Here is a 22,106-nt window from a genome sequence, read left to right on the forward strand (position 1 = left end):
GGTATTTTCAGAAATTGATTACTTAGGGAGAGCATTAAGAAGTAGCTGTGCGCCTTCATTTAATGGGCCAGTGCCTCTCGTACAGGGCTGGAGTCGTCACATTCAATCTCATCTACTCCTTGTTAAGTTGTGCTTTCTTCTGGAGCGTGTTTATTTATTACAGATGCTATAAGCATAAACGACAAACTAGAATAATAAATAATTCCCTAAATGGGATTTTGTGAGCAACACCTCCCCGCCCATCTCTCTACTCCCAACACCCAATGTGACAGACACCATTGCTTATAAGCCTGTGAATGTCTGTGGGCCTGAGACACAAGTTCTTTTCTGTCCGAGCATACATTGCTGTAGGTAGACAGCAACTGATGTGGAGAGAACTGAGGGACACTGGGATGTCCTCCTATTCCCCAAAAGTGTTCCTCAGTCATCCACTCCTTGAAGGGACATCCCATTGTTTCTTTGAGTTGGGAACACCCTTTGCAAATATAAACAGTCGTGGGAGAAGCATCATTCGTTATTGCAGTCATATGTATACAACCTAGGGTAAATTAATTTTGTTGATCATTCTCCCACCCTGTCAGCTGGAAACAGGCCCTGAAAGGAAAGGTTGCTGAGAAGGAAAAAAGCGAGGAAAATTTTGGAGTATGGGTCATGGACCAAGGAGCTGTAGTTGGGTACCACCTCATCATGTGAGAAGAGAGCAAGTTTAGTGAAAATGCACACACACACACACACACACACACACTCCACTCAAAATCAAAAGTTGACATTCATCTTTAATTTCAAATCTGATAACTGACTAAAGATGCCTTCATTTTTCCAAAGATCATTTGAAAACTCCTACTATGACATGGTGAGAGTCCTCACTAGAAACTCAGCTGGCTTATTCCTACACACATTTTCTTCTTTACTTCATCGACAGTAAGAACACACCGTCCACATCCCTCTCTTCATAGCTCTACAACTTTTAAAGTTGATCTCTAACTGCAATTCCATGAGCCCAGTCACCTATTTCTTTGACTAAAACTTTCTTAGTCTGATTTCCCACTGATATTTGTGCTGTTCAATTCTATGTTTGTACTTGTGTTCCCGGATGATTTCATTTCCCACATATAGATTACAAACTCTTTATGACAATAACTGTGTTATGTTTCTTGTATCTCCAGCACATGGCTGCATCCAGAACCCAATACCTGTATAAAATCAAAAAATCACTTATCCCCTATTCTTTAAAAATGCACTCCATGGTGGAATTTGGATGAGGCGCATGTATTGGAATTACTGACAATTTCCACACTCGTGGTGTAGAACTGAATACTCCTCCCGATACCATAACTTTATGGATTTTATATATCCCTCCAAAGTGAATCTTACAAGTATCTTTCTAAAAAGGCAAGAGAATTCCTTTATGATGTTTACTTCCTAAGAGTAAAGATATAAAATGTACCAATGCATGTAGCATCCACTGGTGAAAAATGCAATACTACTTAGGCTTGTATTTTTCAGCTATCCAGCAATGCACTTACTTTCTTTCTAATTAGGCATTCTAAGAATCTAATGTCCTCTTGTGTTTACCCTGCAACAACTGTAACCCAGTAGCCTGACATCACAGTATGTCTCCCCGGAAATAATTACTCCATGGCAAAGGCAGCAATGTGAGTGTATCCTAAGACAAAACAGCAAGGCAGGGGGGGGGGGGGCCAAAGGCAGCACTTCCTATTCAGATACAAACAGGGTTCACAATTAACACATCACCAATTTTAATAAACCTGATGAAAGGTAAGTAGATTTGATATGAAAGTCAAATATACTTGAGATTCCCCCTTCTCCAAGAGTCCCTCTTTAAATTAAGACTTTGCCAGGTGATTAAGAAGAATGCCAGCGCTTCAAAGGGAAGCAGAGCCTTGTTCTTTACTGCTCCACGGGCGACCAGCTCCCTTTCCCTTCGGTCCAGATGGAGGCTTTGTTCTCCCGAAGTTGGTCAGGTGCTGTGCCTGTCCAAAAAAGGGAAGCGAGCGAAGCTTTAGGAGCCCGCACCTGTTTAAAAAGCAATGCCGCTCCCTCAGCTCCAAAGCCCCGAACATCAAATGCCTCCCTTTGCCAGGCAGCTTGGCTATTCCCCAGGCGTTTTCAATCTAGTTGGGTAAAACAAAAATTGCATAATTTGTCATTATTTTCAAGGAATGAGATGTGCCTTCCACAATCCCTTTCGAGTTAAATACAATGACGCTGAGCTTCCCGTGAATGCCAATGCCTTCTTTCTCAGAAAGAATAGACATAAAGAATGGGAAAAGAAACAGCCAATTGATTGCCTGTAATTTGCTCTGGTATTTGTTATTGATGTATTCTTTGTATGCGTTTTAGGGATAGGTAGCAAAAAAATTATTTTTCCAGGTCTTCCGTAAAGAGAAGCCAACCCCTCTGAAAAAAGCCGGGACAGGAAGCCAGGACTTCTGAGTCAACTTCAAGATTCAAAACAAATAAATCACATCAATTTAGGCAAGTCACAAGTCCTAATCATTCAATTTCCTCATCTTTAAAATATGGATTAAAATTATCTCCTCTAAATAGATCCCATTTAATTATGAAGCTAAAGTGAAAAAAAATTGATAAGAAAGTGCTTTAAAACATTTAATATTCTCTATAAATGTAAAGTAGTTTGAATGAAAAATAAGGAGTGGGACAGGACTTATAGACAGGGATCCTATCGCTCTTTCTAAGGTGAAAAGCTTCAAATCCAGGTGGAAAGGGGAGTGAGGAGCAAAGAAAACAACTCAGAACCCTCGTTGGAAAGCAAGGGCATCCTAAATCTCATCTATTAAGAGCAGAGAAAAACACCTAAAAACCGCCACCATATTTTTTTGTGTACAGTGCCTTTCTGTTGCCACTTGGTTACAACAATAGTGGAGAAAAGTAGGCCCATAAAGCAAGATTGATTGCTGGAAAGATGATCAATTGCTTCTGTGAAAGGGGAAAAAACTGATAAATGTTTTTTTTTTCCCTCTCTTCACAACCTTTTGCGAAAGCTGTGCAAAATGTGTCATGCATAAAAAGTATGCAATTTTCATGTAATTAGAGGAACACAAGATGAAAATGAGTTCCATCAGAGCAATCAAGGATGGTAATGTGGTATGTATTTGTCAGTGCCTATTTGTCATGAAAGCAAAACCCAACAAGTTATATATTTTATTTCATTTTAACTCTGAAAAACATAAATGCCATTTTGCCATGGCCAAATCTATAAATTTCAATAATCCCCCCCCCCCTTTTTTTGGAACTGCAGATTAGATCATTTTGCTCTTTTAAAGAATAGAATACTATCTTATGAAAAACACTGAGATTACAGGACAGATTTATTCCACGGAGGGTCAGATTTACGACAGGAGGTGATAGGTTTACAGTTTGCTATACAAGAAACACACTATAATTTATTTTCTCTAAAAATACACTTGCATCTTACACTAGCATGTGCTTCTGATCCCATCCCCATACCTCCAAAACCAACAGTATTAGGTTTTTACGTTCTTGTTGGGCAAAAGGACATAAATTTTTCTTCTTTACTCTTACTTTTCCCTCCCTCCCTTCCTCCCTTTCTCTCTTCCTCGCTTCCTCCCTCCCTGCCTTCCTTTCTTTCTTCCTGCCTTCCTTTCTTCCTTCGCTTCTTCCTTCTTCCCCATTCATCCAGTTATTTATTCATTTATTATGCTATTTGAAACCATTTACTGGACATCAGAATTGTGCCAAGCATGCTAAATTCTGGTAACATAAAAGTAAAAAAAACACCTGCCCCATGTTTTCAAGCTGCTTTCACTTAGTGGGGACAGAGACAACCGAGCAATCCATGCAGTAGGATAGCGTCACATGAGGATTAGATTCAGGAGTGTATGGGGTTAGTTTTTGCTCTGATTGGCAAAGCTAGTGGGAAGATTGCACTGGAATAGCTCAGTCCTGCTGTAGGAAGTAGTTAGGCCAGATGTGGGAAAAGGCTGTCCAGGCAGAGGAACGAGTAAAGGCAAAAGCTGTGAGGAAAGCTTTGTGAAAGTGCAGCTAGTCAATTATTTCTGTGGTGGAAATTGTGAGAAGGCAAGTAATAAGGCCAATGAAGTGAATTAGAAAAGGACAAATGGGGAAGATCCTTACAGGCCAGGCTGATGTCTGTCTCAGTGCAACAGGAAGGCTTTTAATGTTTAAAGCAGAAAGATGGTATAATCAAATCTGCATGTAGAAGATGCTCCAGCGGCAGCGGGGAGATGGATGTGAGTGGGTAAAACCAGTTAGGCGTCTATTACAGTAGCCCAGCTGAGAGCTAGTGACAGTTGGAGCCAAGGTAAGCAATAGCCAAATCTGAGATACCTCGCAGAAGAATTTACGTGATTTAGAAATGGATTCTAAATAGGGATGGGGCAAACGGAGGACTTCAAGTATTGAACACAGGCAACTGGGTGGATAGTCATACTCTTCAGTAACTTGAGGAACACAGGAAATGGAGCAAATATTACTTGGAAGATAATGAGTTACAATTTGGACCTGGTTAATTTGAGATAATGGTGGAATGCTAGATAATCATTGTATACACAATCTGGAGAGTAGGAATCCAGACACTTTTCCCTTCCTGAAATATTGTGAGCTTGTAAGGTTGTTAGACCGAAGGTTGTCCAGAAAACACTCATTTATTCATTCAAAAATATATATTGAGAGGCACCTGGCTGACTCAGTCAGTTAAGCGTCTGACATCCGGCTCAGGTCATGATCTCATGGTTCATGGGTTTGAGCCCTACCTCAAGCTCTCTGCTGACAGCTCGGAGACTGGAGCCTGCTTCAGATTCTGTGTCCCTCTCTTGCTCTGCTCCTCCCCCACTCATGCGCTGTCTCTCCCTCTCTCAAGAATAAATAAACATTAAAAAATAAAAAAAAATAAATTTATATATAACACCTATAATGTATAAAGAAACAGTAAAGCACAAGAGCTATCTCTGAAATTAGACATTTTTAAACTCAAACCCTACCTCTGCCCGTTATGAACTCTGACACAGGGCATTTACAATACCCCGTTAAGTCTCAGGTTCCTTCTCTGTGAAATGAAAGTGATCACATCTACACTACAGAATGAATTATGAGGTTTAAGGGAGAGGAAGCACACCGAGTAACTAGCTCAGGGCCTCACATATGGTTATATAATTAGCATTATTGAGACCCAAGTCACTGAAATGTATGTGAAGTCAACAAATATAAAAATATTTCCAGGAAATTTGAGCCTTAAAATTATTATTATCATTATTATTATTATTATTATTATTCCTTCTATCTAGTGGCAACTAAAGCTAAATAGGTCATCTAAAAATGCTTAGAAAAATTACAATTTGGTAGCTCAATATAGCAAATAAGTCTTATTGTATACCCACTACTGAGAAAATATGAGCTATATTTACAATTATGTCAATGCTAGTAATAATGATAATAATAATAGCTAATGTTTATGTAGTGTTTTCCCATTTACTGAACACTTTAACATATATTTGCCTCTAATATTCTTTTCATATAGTGTCATTTTCTGACTTGGATATCAAGGTATTGTAAACTCAGTTTGGAAGTATTCCACCTCCTATTTTTCGAAAGAGTTTGAGAAGTTTGGTATTAATTCTTCTTTAAATGTTGGGTAGAATTCACCTGTTAGGCCACCTGGTCCTGTATTTTCGTTTTTGGGGAGTTTTTGGATTACTGATTCAATGTCTTTACTACTAATCAGTGATCTATTTCTTCATGATTCAGTCTATGTAGGTTGTATGTTTCTAGGAATTTAATTTTGTAGATTGTCAAATTTGTTCATATAACATTGTTTGTAATAGTTCCTTATGATCCTTTTTATTTGTGTGGTATCAGCTATAATGTTTCCTCTTTTATTTATAATTTTATTTATTTGAATCCTCTTTCTTCTGGGTTTGTCTATTTTATCTTTTTTTTAAATTTTTTTAACGTTTATTTATTTTTGAGACAGAGAGACAGAGCATGAACAGGGGAGGGGCAGAGAGAGAGGGAGACACAGAATCTGAAACAGGCTCCAAGCTCTGAGCTGTCAGCACAGAGCCCGACTCGGGGCTTGAACTCACGGACCGTGAGATCATGACCTGAGCCGAAGTCTGACGCTTAACCGACCGAGCCACCCAGGCGCCCCTATTTTATCTTTTTTAAAAAAAACTGCCCTTGGTTTCATCAGCCTTTCTTACTGTTTTTTTCTTGTCTCTGAATCATTTATTTCTTTTCTGATACAACTAACTTTGGGTATAGTTTGTTCTTTTTCTAGACCCTAAGATGTAGTGAGGTTGCTTATCTGCACTCTCTTTTTTCTTAATGGAAAACATTTATTGCTATAAGCTACTCTTTAGAACCATTTTTGCTGCAGCCCATAAGTCTTGGCATGTTACATTTCCAAGTTCACTTGTCTGAAGATGTTTTTTGGATTCTTCTTTTGACTTCTTCTTTAACCCATGGATTATTCGGGAGCATTTTCTTTAATCACCACACACTTGTGACTTTTCCAGTTTTCATCTTGTAATGAATTGGTACTTTCATACCATTGAGATCAGAAAAAATGCTTGATATGATTTCAATTTTCTTAAATTTAGGAAGATGTGTTTTGTGGCCTAACATATGACCTAGTCTGGAAACTGTTCCATGTACACTTGAAAAGAACGTGTATTCTGCTGCTATTCAATAGAATGTTCTATGTATGTTGGTTAGATACATTTGGTCTGATACATGGTTGAAATCCAGTGTTTCCCTATTGATTTTCTGCCTGAATGATCTATCCATTGTTGAAAGTGGGGTATTGAAATCCCCTGCTCCTATTGTATTGTTATTTCTCCCTTCAGATATGTTAATATTTGCTTTATATACTCATGCACTCCTTTGTTCGGTGCATAAATATTTACAAATATTATATCCTCTTGATAGATTGATCTCTCTATCATTATATAATGACCTTATTTGTCTTTTGTTACAATTTTTGGCTTATAGTCTATTTTGTCTAATGTAAGTATATCCACTTATATGATTTTGTTAAAAGTAGGACGATGATACAATTCTGGCCAATAAGATTGAAAATGATGTCTTGTAGACAGCTTCTGGAAAGTTTTTCTTGGGTTAAAAGGGAAAAAATGTATAAGAAAAGGAAGATGGAAAAGGAAAAATCCCTCATTAAAAACCCAATATAGATTTTTGATGGGCAGGTACCCCCAGTGTGTTACTACTAGCAGAGGAAATCCCATTTGCCCAAACTTGCCACCTGCTCATTATATGAGCATCTCTAGGCTGGGACATCCAAATGACCATCCTTTTGGTAATATGATACCCTGTGCTTTCTATAATACTTTCTGGCAAGTACTTATTTCTTGCTCATAATTTATTTGTTTACTATGGAGGAAGGATTTGGGGTGTGGTTGTTTAAAACTGTTTTCTCACTATCCAACAATCCAATGAGTATTTGACAATTATCAATTTAATATGCTAGAGTAACATCTCTAATTTACATTTCTTTCTTATTTCCTGTTTTATTTCTTCCTTTCTATAATGTGTGCAACATTTGTGTTCTATTCCTCATGAATATACTTCTAATCACTCTCAAGGTAATTTTTTTTTATTTTGCCAATTGCTTACTCCTCTAAAAAATTTCTCTCTCTCTCTCTCTCTCTCTCTCTCTCTCTTTGACTAAGTTGCATTTTCTTTCACTTTTGTAAACTGGGACAAATGGTTCCCAAATTTTATAATGTTGGAGCATCCTGAAACTAAGGGTTTTGGTGTTACTTCTTCTCTTCTTCGAGGTTAATTTAGTATTTTTTAAAATTACTTATTGTTTTCATTGGTACTTGTTCTATAAAACAATATGCACAATAATTTTTATTTTGCTTTGTTTGTCATTTGTCCTTATTTTGTACAGTCATTTAAAGTATGCTTAGAGAACACTTTCTGATATCAATAACTTAGATGTCAGTAAGCTTTTTCTGTCAAGGCCCAAGGAAAAATTATTTAGGCCACATGTCTCAACTATTCCACTCTGCAACTGTAGCCCAGAAGCAGCCATAGACAATACATAAAAAGATGAGTGTGGCTGGGCCTTACTACTACTTTATTTACCAAAGCAGGAGATGGGCTACATTCCACGGACTGTAGTTTGCTAATGCCTGTAAATCTAATCCATTAGTTTTCTTCTTTTTTTTTTAATCCATTAGTTTTCTATATTCTGGGTGGACAGAGAATCCCTTCAGGTTCCCCCAGGTGATTTAACTATTAAAAGTTCTGCAGTTCTAACAGTTTTGGAAAGAAGATCTTGAGGCTCTGAGTACCCCAGCTGTGGTACCTACACCATCTACCCATTCCTAATGTCAAACACGTTACCTAAAATAAAGACTAGATAATGTAAAGTTTTAAGTCTGTAGGTTTATTATAATCAAGGTTTTAATAAGTAGGATTCCATTTCAAGTAATATACATCATCGTGTCTCTTTTCCTCATCCTGTTAAATCAGAATTTTTTCCCTCTAATTTGTTTTTACCCACAGGTATATGGAAGTCACAACTTTATGGTCATAACTAGGTCCCTGGCTTCTCACTGCAAAATAAGAGAATATCACCAAAGAGCATATTTTTTACACAATAATGTGGTATGAACTGAAGGATGTACTGCACCTGAGTGCATTTTTTTGGTCAAAAATTATTTGGCTATGTTTATGTGCATCTATTTCAGGACTCTCTATTCTGATTGAGTAATCAAGACAGTGTGGTAGTAGTTATGGAATATATATGTAGATCAATGCCTCTGAAGGCGGGTCACAGGGGAACCCTGTTCATGGCGTTTGCCCTCGGTGTGATCCATTGATCTACATTGATCTACATATATATTCCATAACTACTACCACACTGTCTTGATTACTGTAACTTTATAGTAAGTACCAAAGTCAGGTCATGTCTGTCCTGTAATTTGACTCTTCTTCCTCAATAATCTGTTGGTTTTTGTGGGTCTTTTGCTTCCCCCTATAAACTTTAGAATTGGTTGTCAATGTCCACAAAATAACATCCTCAAATCTGAATTAGAATTGCATTCAATCTATTGATCAAGTTGGGAAGAATTGACATGTTGGCAATACTGAGTCTTCCCATCTAGGAGCATGAAATATCTCTCCACTTATTTAATTCTTCTTTACTTTTGTTCATAAGAGTTTTATAGTTTTCTTTAAATAGAGTTTGTACATATTTTATTAGAATTATACGTTAGTATTTGATTTTGGTGGTGCTAATGTAAATGATATTGTATCTTTAATTTCACATTCCATTTGTTAATTGCAGATAAATAGGAAAGTGATTAACTGTTGTATATAAACCTTGTAGCCTGCAGTCTTGTTATAATTGCTTATTAGTTCCAGGAGTTGTTGTTGGTGGTGGTAGTGGTGTTTCTCTTAGTTTTTCTACATATATGGTCATGTTATCTGTGAACAAAGATAGTTTTATTTCTTCCCTCCTAATTTATATACATGTTATTTCCTTTTCTTGTCTTATTGAATTAGCTAGTACTTCCAGTATGAAAAGGGGTGGTGAGAAGGGACTTCTTTACCTTGTTCCTAATCTTAGTGGGGAAGCTTTGAGTTCCTTACAGTTTAGTATAATGTTAGATATAGATTTTTTAAAGAAAATCTTTATCAAGTTAAGGAAGTTCTCCTTTATTCTTTGTTTATTGAGACTGACTGCATTCTTCTGCCTGAATTGTAGATACAGAGCAGTAGGAAAAGTGACTATTCTTTTTTTTTAATGTTTCTCTATTTATTTTGAGAGAGAGAGAGGGAGAAGGTGAGCGGGAGAGGGGCAGAGAGAGAGAGAGAGAGAGAGTATCCCAACCAGGCTCCACAATGTCAGTTCGATGTGAGGCTTGAACCCATGAACCATGAAATGATGACCTGAGCTGAAATCAAGGGTCAGACGTTTAACCAGCCGAACCACCCAGGCACCCTGAAAAGTGACTAGATTATTCTTAAAGCTAAAACAGTTTCATGAACTCAGAAACTCCCAGTGATTTCAGACATGTGACAGTCATCCCTTATTTCTAACTTTACGACAAGTTAATGATGTACCCTGCTATGACCCCTTTACCCCCCTTTCATTATCACAGGATAGGGCTTTGATTACTGACTTTTTGCTTATTCTGAAACACAACAATCTCTTGCTCCTTAGAAACCCATCTGCTCACATAGTTAATGGCCATTTGCTCTTTTCCTGTTTCTCCTGAGTTACCTTGACTCTTTGCTCATGCCTGTTTATAACCTCTAGCAATGGAAAGTTTCCTAACCTTAGTTTATAGACCCAGAGCCCCAGTTTATTGAAGCTCAATCCTTACCTGGAATTCTCTTGCTAATGTTATATGAGGAAAGTAGACTAAATCTGAACTGTTCATATTTCCACTTCTAAAATGTAAAGAGAGAGCAAATGTTAATGCAAGTAGAGAAGTTTAAAGTAATGAAAGATGACTTAACAAAAAGCAACCAGAAAAAATGAAGAATAGACTCCATGGGATGTATGCATATGCAGTGTGTGTGCATGTATGTGTGTGTACATATGAGTATTTGAACTTGAATTTCAAGGATTGAAAACTCAGTAAATATAACAGCCTTAATTTTTATGGTAAATTATTGGTGAATAATTTCTCTTGATGAGTCTTGGAAAATATCTTCCCAAAAGGGAAATGAGAAGGATTCCGAATAACCTAAGACAAAGAATGGAAACTAAGACAAAGAATTGTAGGTAAAATTTGGGCTTCTGCCAGTAAGTCTTGAGTAAGATAATTCTATCTCTCTTGATATAAATTACAATCAAATGCATATTATTTCTTATTTAATTGTTAGATAAAACTAGATGAGTTAGATTTGACCTGAAGAGGAGATGAAATGGAATATTGTAAAGTATAATTTGAGATTTGGGAGGCTATAGGTATACACCTAGATACAGACAAAAATCATTAGAGAGCCCTTGTTAACTCAGTGTCACTACTCTAAGTTCTGGTCTCTGGTCCATGCAAAGATTTCAGGACCATGAAAAAGCATATTTTTAAGGAAAATATTACAATCTTCAGTTAGCAGGGGTTTTTGTCCAAGACCCAGATGGAAGGTGTCAACAAAATAAACTTGTCCCCCACCTCTATCTTTACCCCCTATTGATAAACAAACCTATACCACTGGGTTTGTTTATTCCAAAGTGAATAAGCATGTGCTCACCACCAACAAAACATTGCTGGTTTCACACTCCAGTGACTCTAAGGCCATCTGTCCAGGTATTAAGTGTTTTGATTCTTCCTTGACCATAAAATGGTTATCAAGTATGATATTCTGCAAGCTCCATCCACAGACTCCTGACTGAGGTAATGAAGATAGGCTCAAGGCTCTCTATACAGGAGAATCTGAGAACCAGGAATGACATAAAGCAATATGAACACTTAGGAGATAGGAGGCAGAAAATCTGAGTTCTAGTAGGATTATGCTCCAAAATATGTAAACGAAGGTACTTCTGTTAGCTTTAATATTGGTTAAAAGAGGGTGTTGAATATGTGTGTAAACACAGTCCCTGATTGTTCAGTTCACTGTGCTAGGCATCACAGTACACATAAGGATGGGTAAAAGTCCTCACTTTGGAGGGTGTTCAATAAAATTGGGCGTCTCCAACAAGTACACAGGGTGGGATATAAAGCAAGTCTGTACAAAAAGAGAAACTATGCAGAGAGGATGAGAGAGAGGGGACGAAAAAATCTGACATTCTTGAAGAGGGGTTCAAAAACTGGTTGCACTTACTAGAGCAGATCCACAATTCTCGGGCTTTTTCCAGGACTTGATACATAATTTCATATGGGTTCCACACTGCTACAGGCTATGACACAAGTAAAGAGGCTTTGAATTTTACTGGAAAACAATATGAACTCTATCCCTTTCTTTCCTACCCAAAATTCATTGAGAATTGCAAGTGAGTAAAATCTATAACATATTTTCAACAGAGGTAAATAATTTAACATTTTGAGTAGTTATTCTTATTATCACTTGTACTTCACCTCAAAGTCAAAGAATCCACACCAATTGAAAAAGGGACAGAGTTTTGAATCTTTGAGGTTTTTTTGGTTAGAAATGAAGAGTAAAACACTAAATAATCATGAAAAAATATTACTAGCATTTTTCATTTAAAAAAAGAGGGTAGAAGATATAATCAGCCATAAATATTCAGCAATTGATTATCAAAAATGTGTACTAGGCTTCTGGATATAATCTGAAATGTAGTTTTAAGTATTCATATAAAAATGGATTTATAATATAATGGAATAAGCAGTTTGCAATCTATCTGATGTGATTACATATCGATATTTATTCTCTCTCCTATCTTCTTTATCTTCTTGATGACATTGTCTCAGCGAGACATTAGGAAAATAGAAAACAAGTGAATTCTAGGTCAATGCTGGCAACTCAAGACACAGATAGTCAATATCACAACTTGAATATATTGAGCCATATTGGGGTAGTTGGACGAGGCTGAGATTCTCTCTACTGAATCCAACTCACCTGCCCCAATTTGGTTTCAGTGCCTGGGAAGCAACTTGGATGAAAAGGGCATGCATTTGTGAAGCAGATAGAACTGAGATAAAACATGTTTCATCCCTGGGTCATCTTGAAACATTAATTATCCTCCCTAAGCCACACCTTTTGCTTAAAAGGATACTAGCATCTACCTTTTGGTGAATATTATACATTTTGCCTTGCATTTGCCTACTGGAGCTTTAGACCTGCTAACTCACTGCATCCAGACAACCCTGTTTGGAAATCAAATGATATAAAGTATATACATCTATGTAATAAACACTCAATGCATTTTTCTTATCTTAATTTTACACTCACATGATATTAACCCATCAATTTGATATGTTCCACTTAGAGAGCTATGGGAGTTTATATAGAAGAGAAACTTCTGTCCAGGATGGAAATATTAACTTCACCTTATGATCAATGTATCTATAGGGCAATAGCAAATGTTTTGATTCACTTCGCCTTTACTTTGCTTAATGCACTTAAAACTCTCTTCACCCATACCTTCTATGATAAACAGGCCTACAGTGCCGTTCATAGAAAAATAAATACGTAAATAAATAAATAAATAGATTCCCAGAGCCAGCTTGGAAGAACGTTTGATAATCTGAACCATTACGGAGGTGAAATTTCATTACACAGATGGTGACATCCCGATGTCTATCATCAAAACACAGCAGGTAGAAACTATCAGCCAGGCCCATTCCCTTCTATAAAATTACACTTATATTAATGTCACTCCAGATTTCATTATGCGGAAAATGATATTGCACAGATCTCCAGCACTAGGAGGGCAGCAGGGGGTGGGGGTGTAGGGGTGGTGAGGGAAGAATAAGGGGGTAGTGATGGGAGGGTGGCAAAAGAAACTGTCTGTAGAGAGGCCATAGAAACAAATTCAGATGAGAGCTGCCCAGGACTGGCAGATAGAATAAAAGTATATAAATGTATATATATATTTTAAAAAATCTCATTGATTCTGCTGCCAGTTTTTGCTGCCTCTTGATTGACTAGCAGCCAGATGTCCTCTGCAAGCCCCCAATGGAATGTTTAAAAGGCCCTCCTGTGGGAAGCAAGGAGATTTGCAGTTAATTTTTATTAATGAAGGATGACAGGTATCTCTGTTTAGCCAACAAGATGTTACACCAGTCCAAGACAAACACTCCTGTGTTTGGAGCAGGCATCCGCACTCCCATTGAATGTCTCTCTATCTCTGTCTGTCTCTCTCTCTCATACACACACACACACACACACCACACACACACACACACACACACACACACACTTAAACATACACATGGGCAGTAGGGAATTGATTAAGAAACAAAGGAAAACATCTCTGTATTTATATGTGTGTATTCTGCTATCGAAAGAGGGAGGAATGAGGATTGCATGAGAGCCTCCTGCGTGGAATGGAGGTGGATGATAGCAAACCCTACTCATTTCTGCTGCTGTCTCCCATTATTCCTTTCCGACCCCACACCTTCTCCTTTCTGTTCACTCCCCCTAGAGAAATTGTTACCCTTTCTGATAGGAATTAGGGTGCCATATTACTTTTCTAATTGGCCCAGCTACCTCCACTTGGGCCTTTCTGTTTTACCTTCCATGCTGTGGCAAGATTGGTCATTCCATAATACAAGCCTATTGAGTTAAGTTTCTGATGAGGCCTTCCAGGCCTCTTCTGATTTATCAGATAAGTGAAAATTTCTCACTATGACCCTTGGGACACATTATATTACAGAACCTGACTACATCTCCAGGTTTGGTTTCTTTCTGTGCCTTTGGTTTGCCCTCCTTATTTTTTTTTGTTTTGTTTTGTTTTATTCTTCCTATTCACATGGATTTCACATCTTTCTAAACTTGGCTATAGACTTGATAATGTGAGGATTTCCTCCCTAAGATGTACCCTTCCTTCTGCAAATGATCATTGATTATTCACCAGTGTTAGGGATGTATAAAATAATACTAAAATAATACTTTTGGCAATTTGATTTCATGTCCTATTTTAACCCCATTATGCTGCTCCTTTGATGTGCACTACCTTTCCTGCTCTAAACCCACGGAGGAAGTATGGTATTCTGCACTTGATGACTTGCTTATATCATCCCTTCCTAGGAAATAGTCATCACACATATCTTGGCTTGAATCCTACCCAACCTTAAAGAACAGCTCATCCTATCTTCTCTATGAAAATTTCAAGTATTTTGACCTCTATTCATCTCTTCTCTAACTATATAATATTTATGTAGAGTATACTTTTGCATGTAACTTTTTTTTTTCAACGTTTATTTATTTTTGGGACAGAGAGAGACAGAGCATGAACGGGGGAGGGGCAGAGAGAGAGAGGGAGACACAGAATCGGAAACAGGCTCCAGGCTCTGAGCCATCAGCCCAGAGCCTGACGCGGGGCTCGAACTCACAGACCACGAGATCGTGACCTGTCTGAAGTCGGACGCTTAACCGACTGCGCCACCCAGGCGCCCTTTGCATGTAACTTTTATTGCTTTCTAAGAGATGTCTAATAGTCTGGTCTCATCAAATGGAGTATAATCTCCACTGGTTATAGCATCTTTTAAAAAACTTCTCACAGTACTAATCTTAGAGTGTCAGTAGTGCCTTAGAGTAGACAGTGAATATATAACAAAGAATGGCTGAAACAAGGAATGAATTAACGAGTAGTGCTGCTCATGAAGGAATTGTTGGATGAGTTTTATTTTTAATCTTTAATTTTTTTCATGTTTATTTATTTTGAGAGAGAGCAAGAGCAGGAAAGGGGCAAAGAGAGAAAGGGGGAGGGAGAGAGAGGGAGAAAGAGGGAGACAATCTCAAGCAGGCTCCACACTATCAGCACAGATTCTAATGCTGGGCTCAATCTCAAGAACTCAAGGTCATTACCTGAGCCAAAATCAAGAGGCACAGACTCAACCAACTGATTCACCCAGACACCCCTATTTTTTTATTTTAATGAGCATTTATGTATTGTATTTAAAATACATACATTATATTTTATATTTGTATATATATTATACTTTTACCGTATTATATATTATCTTCTATTTGTAAGTATTATGTTATATTATATTTTTGTGATATTTGTATTCCTAGTTCCCCATTCACATTGTTTTGCAGCTTCAGGAACCATACTACTCTCAGTTACCCTTTCCTGAGGTCATTTCATGCCTCAAGATTAAACAATTATAACGTCATTCTTTTGCCATGTAGACTCCTCAGGTATTCTTCCTGGGGTTCCTTTATCTTTTTTTCACACTTCTTTTTACAGGAAATTGTATGAATTAAAAGACCAAAACTAGGATTTGACTTATGGGCTGCAGAACTTTACAAAATACCCTCAGTGTTTAAATGTTGCAGTCTTAACCAGGGTTTTCCAAACTTTCGGGTACCCACCAATCAGTTACTGGGGCTTGTTGACTTTCAGCCAGAAAACTCACAGAGGTTTCAGCACAATATGCTTTAGGGACTGTCTGGAATCATAATAGTTTTACTTCACATGTGATTCTCTGCAGGTGCAATACAGAGAGCATTTTGAGAAATATTAGTTAGAGATCAATTAAATGGAAATGTATGAGTATGTATGTAAAGTTATTAGTAGGCAAAATTGAACACCAGTAACCTGATAATCTATCTTCTTCTACTACTGTCTATAACATATTTTTTTACCTTCACTCAACAAGAAATTCCGAGTTCCATAGCATGTATCATTCCATTCATATCTGCATTCTCCACCAAAAACTACAGTTACAAAATTACCCCCACTCCAATCAGACTTTTCATTTACCAAGTCAAATAACACCCAGGGATTGATTTCATTAGTTAGAACATTAATAATACAATGCAAATGGCTATAGAATGGATGAAATTAGGCTCTTCAAATTGCCCTCTTTAATCCAAATTAATCTTCAATTGGTGCAGGATACTTCCATCTTTTTTTGTGGTTTTCTTTCTCTAGCACTAGCCCATTTCCAGTCTGTAATTTGCCTAAGCCCCCTCCCATTACCCAATTCCTGATATGACTAGAAAACACACAGACACATATGCGTGCGCGCGCGCACACACACACACACACACACACACACACCTGAATTTCAATGACAAATTTATTGTACTATTCCCTAGCCTTAAGTCTCATTAAACTGTTTGTTCTTGACTAAATTCATAAATAGTTTTAAACTTTCCTTAAGGCCAGTATGGTACAGTCATCCCTAAGTAGAAGATTGAATCGACACAGTGTATGCTTTATATAAAAGAACAAAAAGGGGCATCTGTGTGGCTCAGTCAGTTAAGCGTCCAACTTCAACTCAGGTCATGATATCACGGTATCATGAGTTCGAGTCCCGCATCGGGCATGGAGTCTGCTTCGGATCCTCTGTCTCCCTCTCTCTCTGCCCCTCCCTGACTTGTTCTCTCTTTCTCTCCCTCTCTGTCTCTCTCAAAAATAAACATTTAAAAAAATTGACTTGGACTTATAGTCAATCAACTCAATCAGTTTGAATACTACTTCTCTATCACAGGAAATCCAATTTAACTTATTTGAGGTAAAATGTAGACACAATAAAATCCATGTTAAGTGTACATTTTGGTAACTTTTAAAAACTATACACACATATTTAACTACCAATACAATTAATTTATAGAACATTTCCAAACACTCCCAAGTATTCCCAGGCACCTTGAAACTCATTCACTCCTCCCCCTTCACGCCCTGCACCGGGCAAATACAGATCTACTTGCACTCAATTTTCATTTTCTAAAAATTCATATAAATGTAAACATATACATAGCATATACATTTTCATACCTGACTTCTTTAACTCATCATGCTATTTTTAAGATACAGCCATGTTGTTTTATGTATTAGTGGTTTGCTGTGTCATTGCTATATTCCATTATGTGGAGGTACAACATTTTGTTTATGTGTTTACCTACGGATGGACGTTTAGGTTGGAGGCTTATTACAAATAAAACTACCAGGAAAATTTGAGAACAAGTCTTTGGAGATGTTTTTATTTGTCTCAGGTAGATACCTCATACTGAGTTACATGTCAAGTGTGTATTTTAAATTTATGAAAAATTGCCAGTTTTCCTTAGTGCTTGTGCCTTCTTAAATTCCCACCAACAATATAAAAGTTCATTTGCTGCACACCCTGACCATCATATAGGCAGTCTTTTTAATTTTAGTAATTCTAGTGCTTGTGTAGTGGTATCTCATTATGGTTTAATTTGTATTTCTCTGATTTGATTTGTAATGATGAGATTACCGTGCTTGTTGGTTATTCACAACACCTCTTCTGAAGTATCTATTCACATATCCTGCACAATATTTTAAGGGTTTGTCTTCTTTTTTTGGAGGTTAGAAAAATGTAACTGACACAATTTTATAGCTTTTTCTTTCATTTTAATAATTGGGTTTTTCAAAAAATAGAAGTCTTTAATTTGTATGAAGTCCGATTTATTCACTTTTTCTTTTATGGTTCATGGTTTTTGCATCCTAAGAAATCTTTGCTTATCCAATGATTGCAATGATTTTCTCTTATGTTTCATATGAGGAAATTTAGAGTTTTAACTTCTACATTTAGACCTCTCATCCATTTTAAGTTAAATTTTTAATGTCCTGTGAGGTAAGGGTCAAGATTTAGTTTCTTCCTTATGGGTAACCCAACTGTTCCAGCACAATTTGTTGAATAAAGCTTTCATTTACCTATTGCATTACTCTGTCAGCTATGTCAAAAATAATTTGCTCCTACATGGGTTGACCCAACTCTGGACTTTTAATTCTGACCTGTTGATTTATATGTCTAGCTTTATATCAATCACATTGTCTTAATAGTTTGCTTGAATCAACACGCAAAGTACGTCAATAATTGTATTGGGTGTTACATCTTTTTTAAGTCTATTTGATAGGATCTCCTAGTGTTGTGGAATGCATTCCTCTATCCTGCCTATGTCCAGTAAATTAATAGCAATATATGGTTTCAAGTTCAACTTTATTTAGACCACAGGAAGTACTGGGTGATACTATAAACTCTGATAATCAATCTTTAAAAGAGGAACTTGGAAATTAATTTTTTTAATTTCCTTCTTTATTTGTATAATCCCATATTTGATAATTTGAGTTGAGGAGTTTAGAGTTATTTTGACTTTAGGAGTCCCAGGGAATAAAAAAGTTCTTGAAATCACAAAGCAGATATAAGTAATTATCAGTCTAATGATGAGTACAAGAAAACCATCCTGAAGGCAGGGACTAGACAACCGCATTGACTCTGGATCCTAGAGAACTTGAACCACAGATAAATGTGTTTAGTCACCTCAGAGGAGGCAGAACTGACTCGGGTTAATATTGGAAAGCTCTGAGTGTGAATATTCATAATCATTCAGCATTATCCTTCTCTGAACATCCATAAAGTGACATTCTCAAATAAGGGCTGGTTCCACCTAACAAGATCCAAGTCAGAATATGGAGACATGCAAGAATGATAAGAACAACTAAGGATGTGTAGAAATTATTTCAACATTACCTAATTATCTCATTCAATATATACAGTATCAGCTACACTTATATGCAAGGCTCAGTGCAAAATTAAAATGCAAGACTCCTTGTTCAAATATCACTATGAACTTTAAGGCTGCAAAACACAAGCATTAAACAAGGTATGAGCCCTTCTAAGTGGGAGGTCATGTGTGACTGCAGAGGTTGCTTCCATGAAGTGGGCCCTAAATTCATGTGGTGACCTAAAGTATCTCCACGTTACACAAGGAAGCTGCAGAATAGAAATGTAAACTGGCTTCCATAAGGTTATGAAGCTAAGTCATGATGGAGAAGATAGGGTTTCTGATTCTAAAGAATGTCTACACTAAAATATCCAAACACCATACCAAGTGATATAATAAAATAACTTGAGGAAAGTAAGGAAAGCATAGGGAGCAAAAGAGGGTGGGAAATTGGTCTGAACCCCTTTGGCACAGTTTGAAATTTTGAGAACTAGCCTTGCATTCAACAGTCAATTGTAAAGGACCTTGGGTCACTTACTAAGGAATTTGAAGCATTCTTGATGTATGCATCACCTATATCAGAATCATGTAGGGTACATGTTAGAAATCAGATTCCTGAACTCCCAAATACACATACAGGACCAGAATCTGAAGGATTTGTCCTCAGAACATGTATACTTAGCACAACTCCTGAGTGACAATATGCAGTTTATTCATCATTTTCAGATCTAGACTCAAAATCAACCTCCATGATCACAGACAACCAGAGTTCTACATTACAGATCCAACCTCCTTCCAGTTCATAAAAGGAACTCAGAGTGCAGAAAACAGTAAGGACCCTGGCACTTTTAGGAATGGTTAATATTTCAAATATAGAGAACAAAAGTAGACATGGAGGGGAAAGCAAAAACAGTAGAAAGAATTGTAAGAGAGAATTGAACCAGTAAGAGAGAATTGAAAATTTCCTGAGACCGTATCTGGTCAAAGATCACAGTAGGATAACCAAGTTTTAGTAGAAAACTTAGAGTAAAGTGAAAGGATCAAAATTCTACTAAAAGTGATGTCAGCGGGGGCAAATTTCACTCCACTGAATATTGCAGAATTTCCTCTGCAACAATGCTTCAAGCACTAAATAATTCTTTTATCATTTTCTTCAAAACATTCATTTTACATTCAGTTTTCTCATAAAGGAAAATAAAAGTAGAGAAGGAAAAACAAAATAAATAAGAAAATACAATCAGGATGGAACCTTTTGCTTCGTTCCTGTAGAACCTTTTGCGCCTGCCTTTGGAGTTTCCTCCACTTACTGGAGAGAACACAGGGGAGCATGTTTTTCTGCCCAACGTGGAATCAAACACCCAGCCTCTCCTCTGAGAGGCTTTGTTGGCAGTCACACATGGATCCGCTCCAGGACCGGCAGATTTCAGGCCCCTGGAGAGTTGTGAGATTGCAAAGGGCAGGGAAGATTGGCAAAAATATTGACTTTGATATTTCATCACTTCACATTTCCAAAGAGTCGAAATGCACTGACAACTGCACCTTTCTAACCAGATGCTACCAGAGGTTCCCCAGCATAGCACGTACACGAGAGACTGAAATACCAACAAAGCCCTGAACCAAATGATTTATATTAAAGTCAAGAGCAGCATTTCTGCTTCTGTCTCTGCTTGATTTCTCTGTTCATCAGTTTGGGTAGCACTTTACAGCTTCCTGTTACAGGACTTCTCAACTTCCTGTTTTCTCATGCTCTTTTGACTTCATTTATCCTTCCAGGGTGTGTATAGCTTCCCTGACTCTTAAGATCTGAATGGTGACAAGCAGCACCCCAATTTTTTCCCACCACTTGTTCTGATATCAGAGATGTCACCTGAGCAGAAATAGTGAACATTATTCAGTGCTTGAGATGTATTCATCTGGGAATGACATCATCTTACGTGGTGTTGTATATTCTAAGGGAAGAGGGGCTGAAGAATGAAGAAAAGGATATTTAAAGGAGTAGTTGGAGGAAATCAAAAACAACCTTCTGTTTCATATGTTCTTTTTATAATTTTAACAGTCTTTGACTCATAAAATACTATAGCTGATAGAATGAAGAATAAACATCTTATTTTATTAAAAAGTAATTTTGCCAATAAGATACGTAAGAATGAGGTAATTTTTGTCTAATCATTTTCTTTTTTAAAAAACAGTTTTATTTTTAAGTAATCTCTACACCCAATGTGGGGCCTGAACTCAGAAAACTAAGATCAAGAGTCACACACTCCACCTACTGAGTTAGTCAGGCACCCCTAATCATTTTCTTTTTTTTTTAAGCTCATGTATTTATTTTTGAGGGAGAGAGAGAGAAAGAGAGAAAGAGAGAGAGCACACGTGTGCATTAGAGGGGCAGAAAAGAGAAAGAGAGAGGATCCCAAACAGGCTTGGCACAGAGCCCAATGCTGGACTCAAACTCACGAACCTCAGCCGAAATCAAGAGTCGGACACTTAAACGACTGAGCCACCCGGGCGCCCCAAATCTTCTTTTAAATGTAGCTTATGCCACAAATAATTTCTGTGACTACCTTTCTATGATGTGTGACTATTATCCTATGTACCCCTCAAAATCCAGATCCATTATCACCTCTCCTATGAAGCCATCTCCAGCCCCGTTACTCAGCCCCTTCCTTGCACATCTCACTATTAGGCACTTACTACACCTTATTACAATATGTGTTTGAACATCTGCCTTTCATACCAGAAGCTTAAATTGTGTTTATTTTATATTTTGACCTCATATAAAGATTGTTGGCTTTGTCTTGGCACATATAGATGTTCAATGTTTTGTTGTTTCTGTTGCTGCTGTTTTTTCACTTGCAAATATGACTCTTGGTTAGAATCGAAATAGCACGCTTTGGCTCTGGCAGTTTGCTTTGCTGACATCTTTCCAAACAGCATCCCCAGCTACTTAGTCCTCATTTAGGCATTACCTCTAAATGCATTTCCTCCTTCCACATTAAAATCAT

The 22,106-nt window shown here is 37.2% G+C and overlaps 1 long non-coding RNA gene across 1 annotated transcript in view; it reads left to right on the forward strand.

Moving 5' to 3' along the window:
- Positions 1-1,683: 1,683 nt before the first annotated feature.
- Positions 1,684-22,106, forward strand: part of LOC123381404 — a 37,507-nt gene continuing 17,084 nt past the window's right edge. Inside the window, exon 1 of the long non-coding RNA XR_006588312.1 lies at positions 1,684-1,779. This is a non-coding gene — a long non-coding RNA (uncharacterized LOC123381404). The remainder of the gene's footprint in view (positions 1,780-22,106) is intronic.

Source organism: Felis catus, chromosome D3 (assembly GCF_018350175.1).
Source record: "Felis catus isolate Fca126 chromosome D3, F.catus_Fca126_mat1.0, whole genome shotgun sequence".
NCBI classification, from domain to species: Eukaryota; Metazoa; Chordata; class Mammalia; order Carnivora; family Felidae; genus Felis; species Felis catus.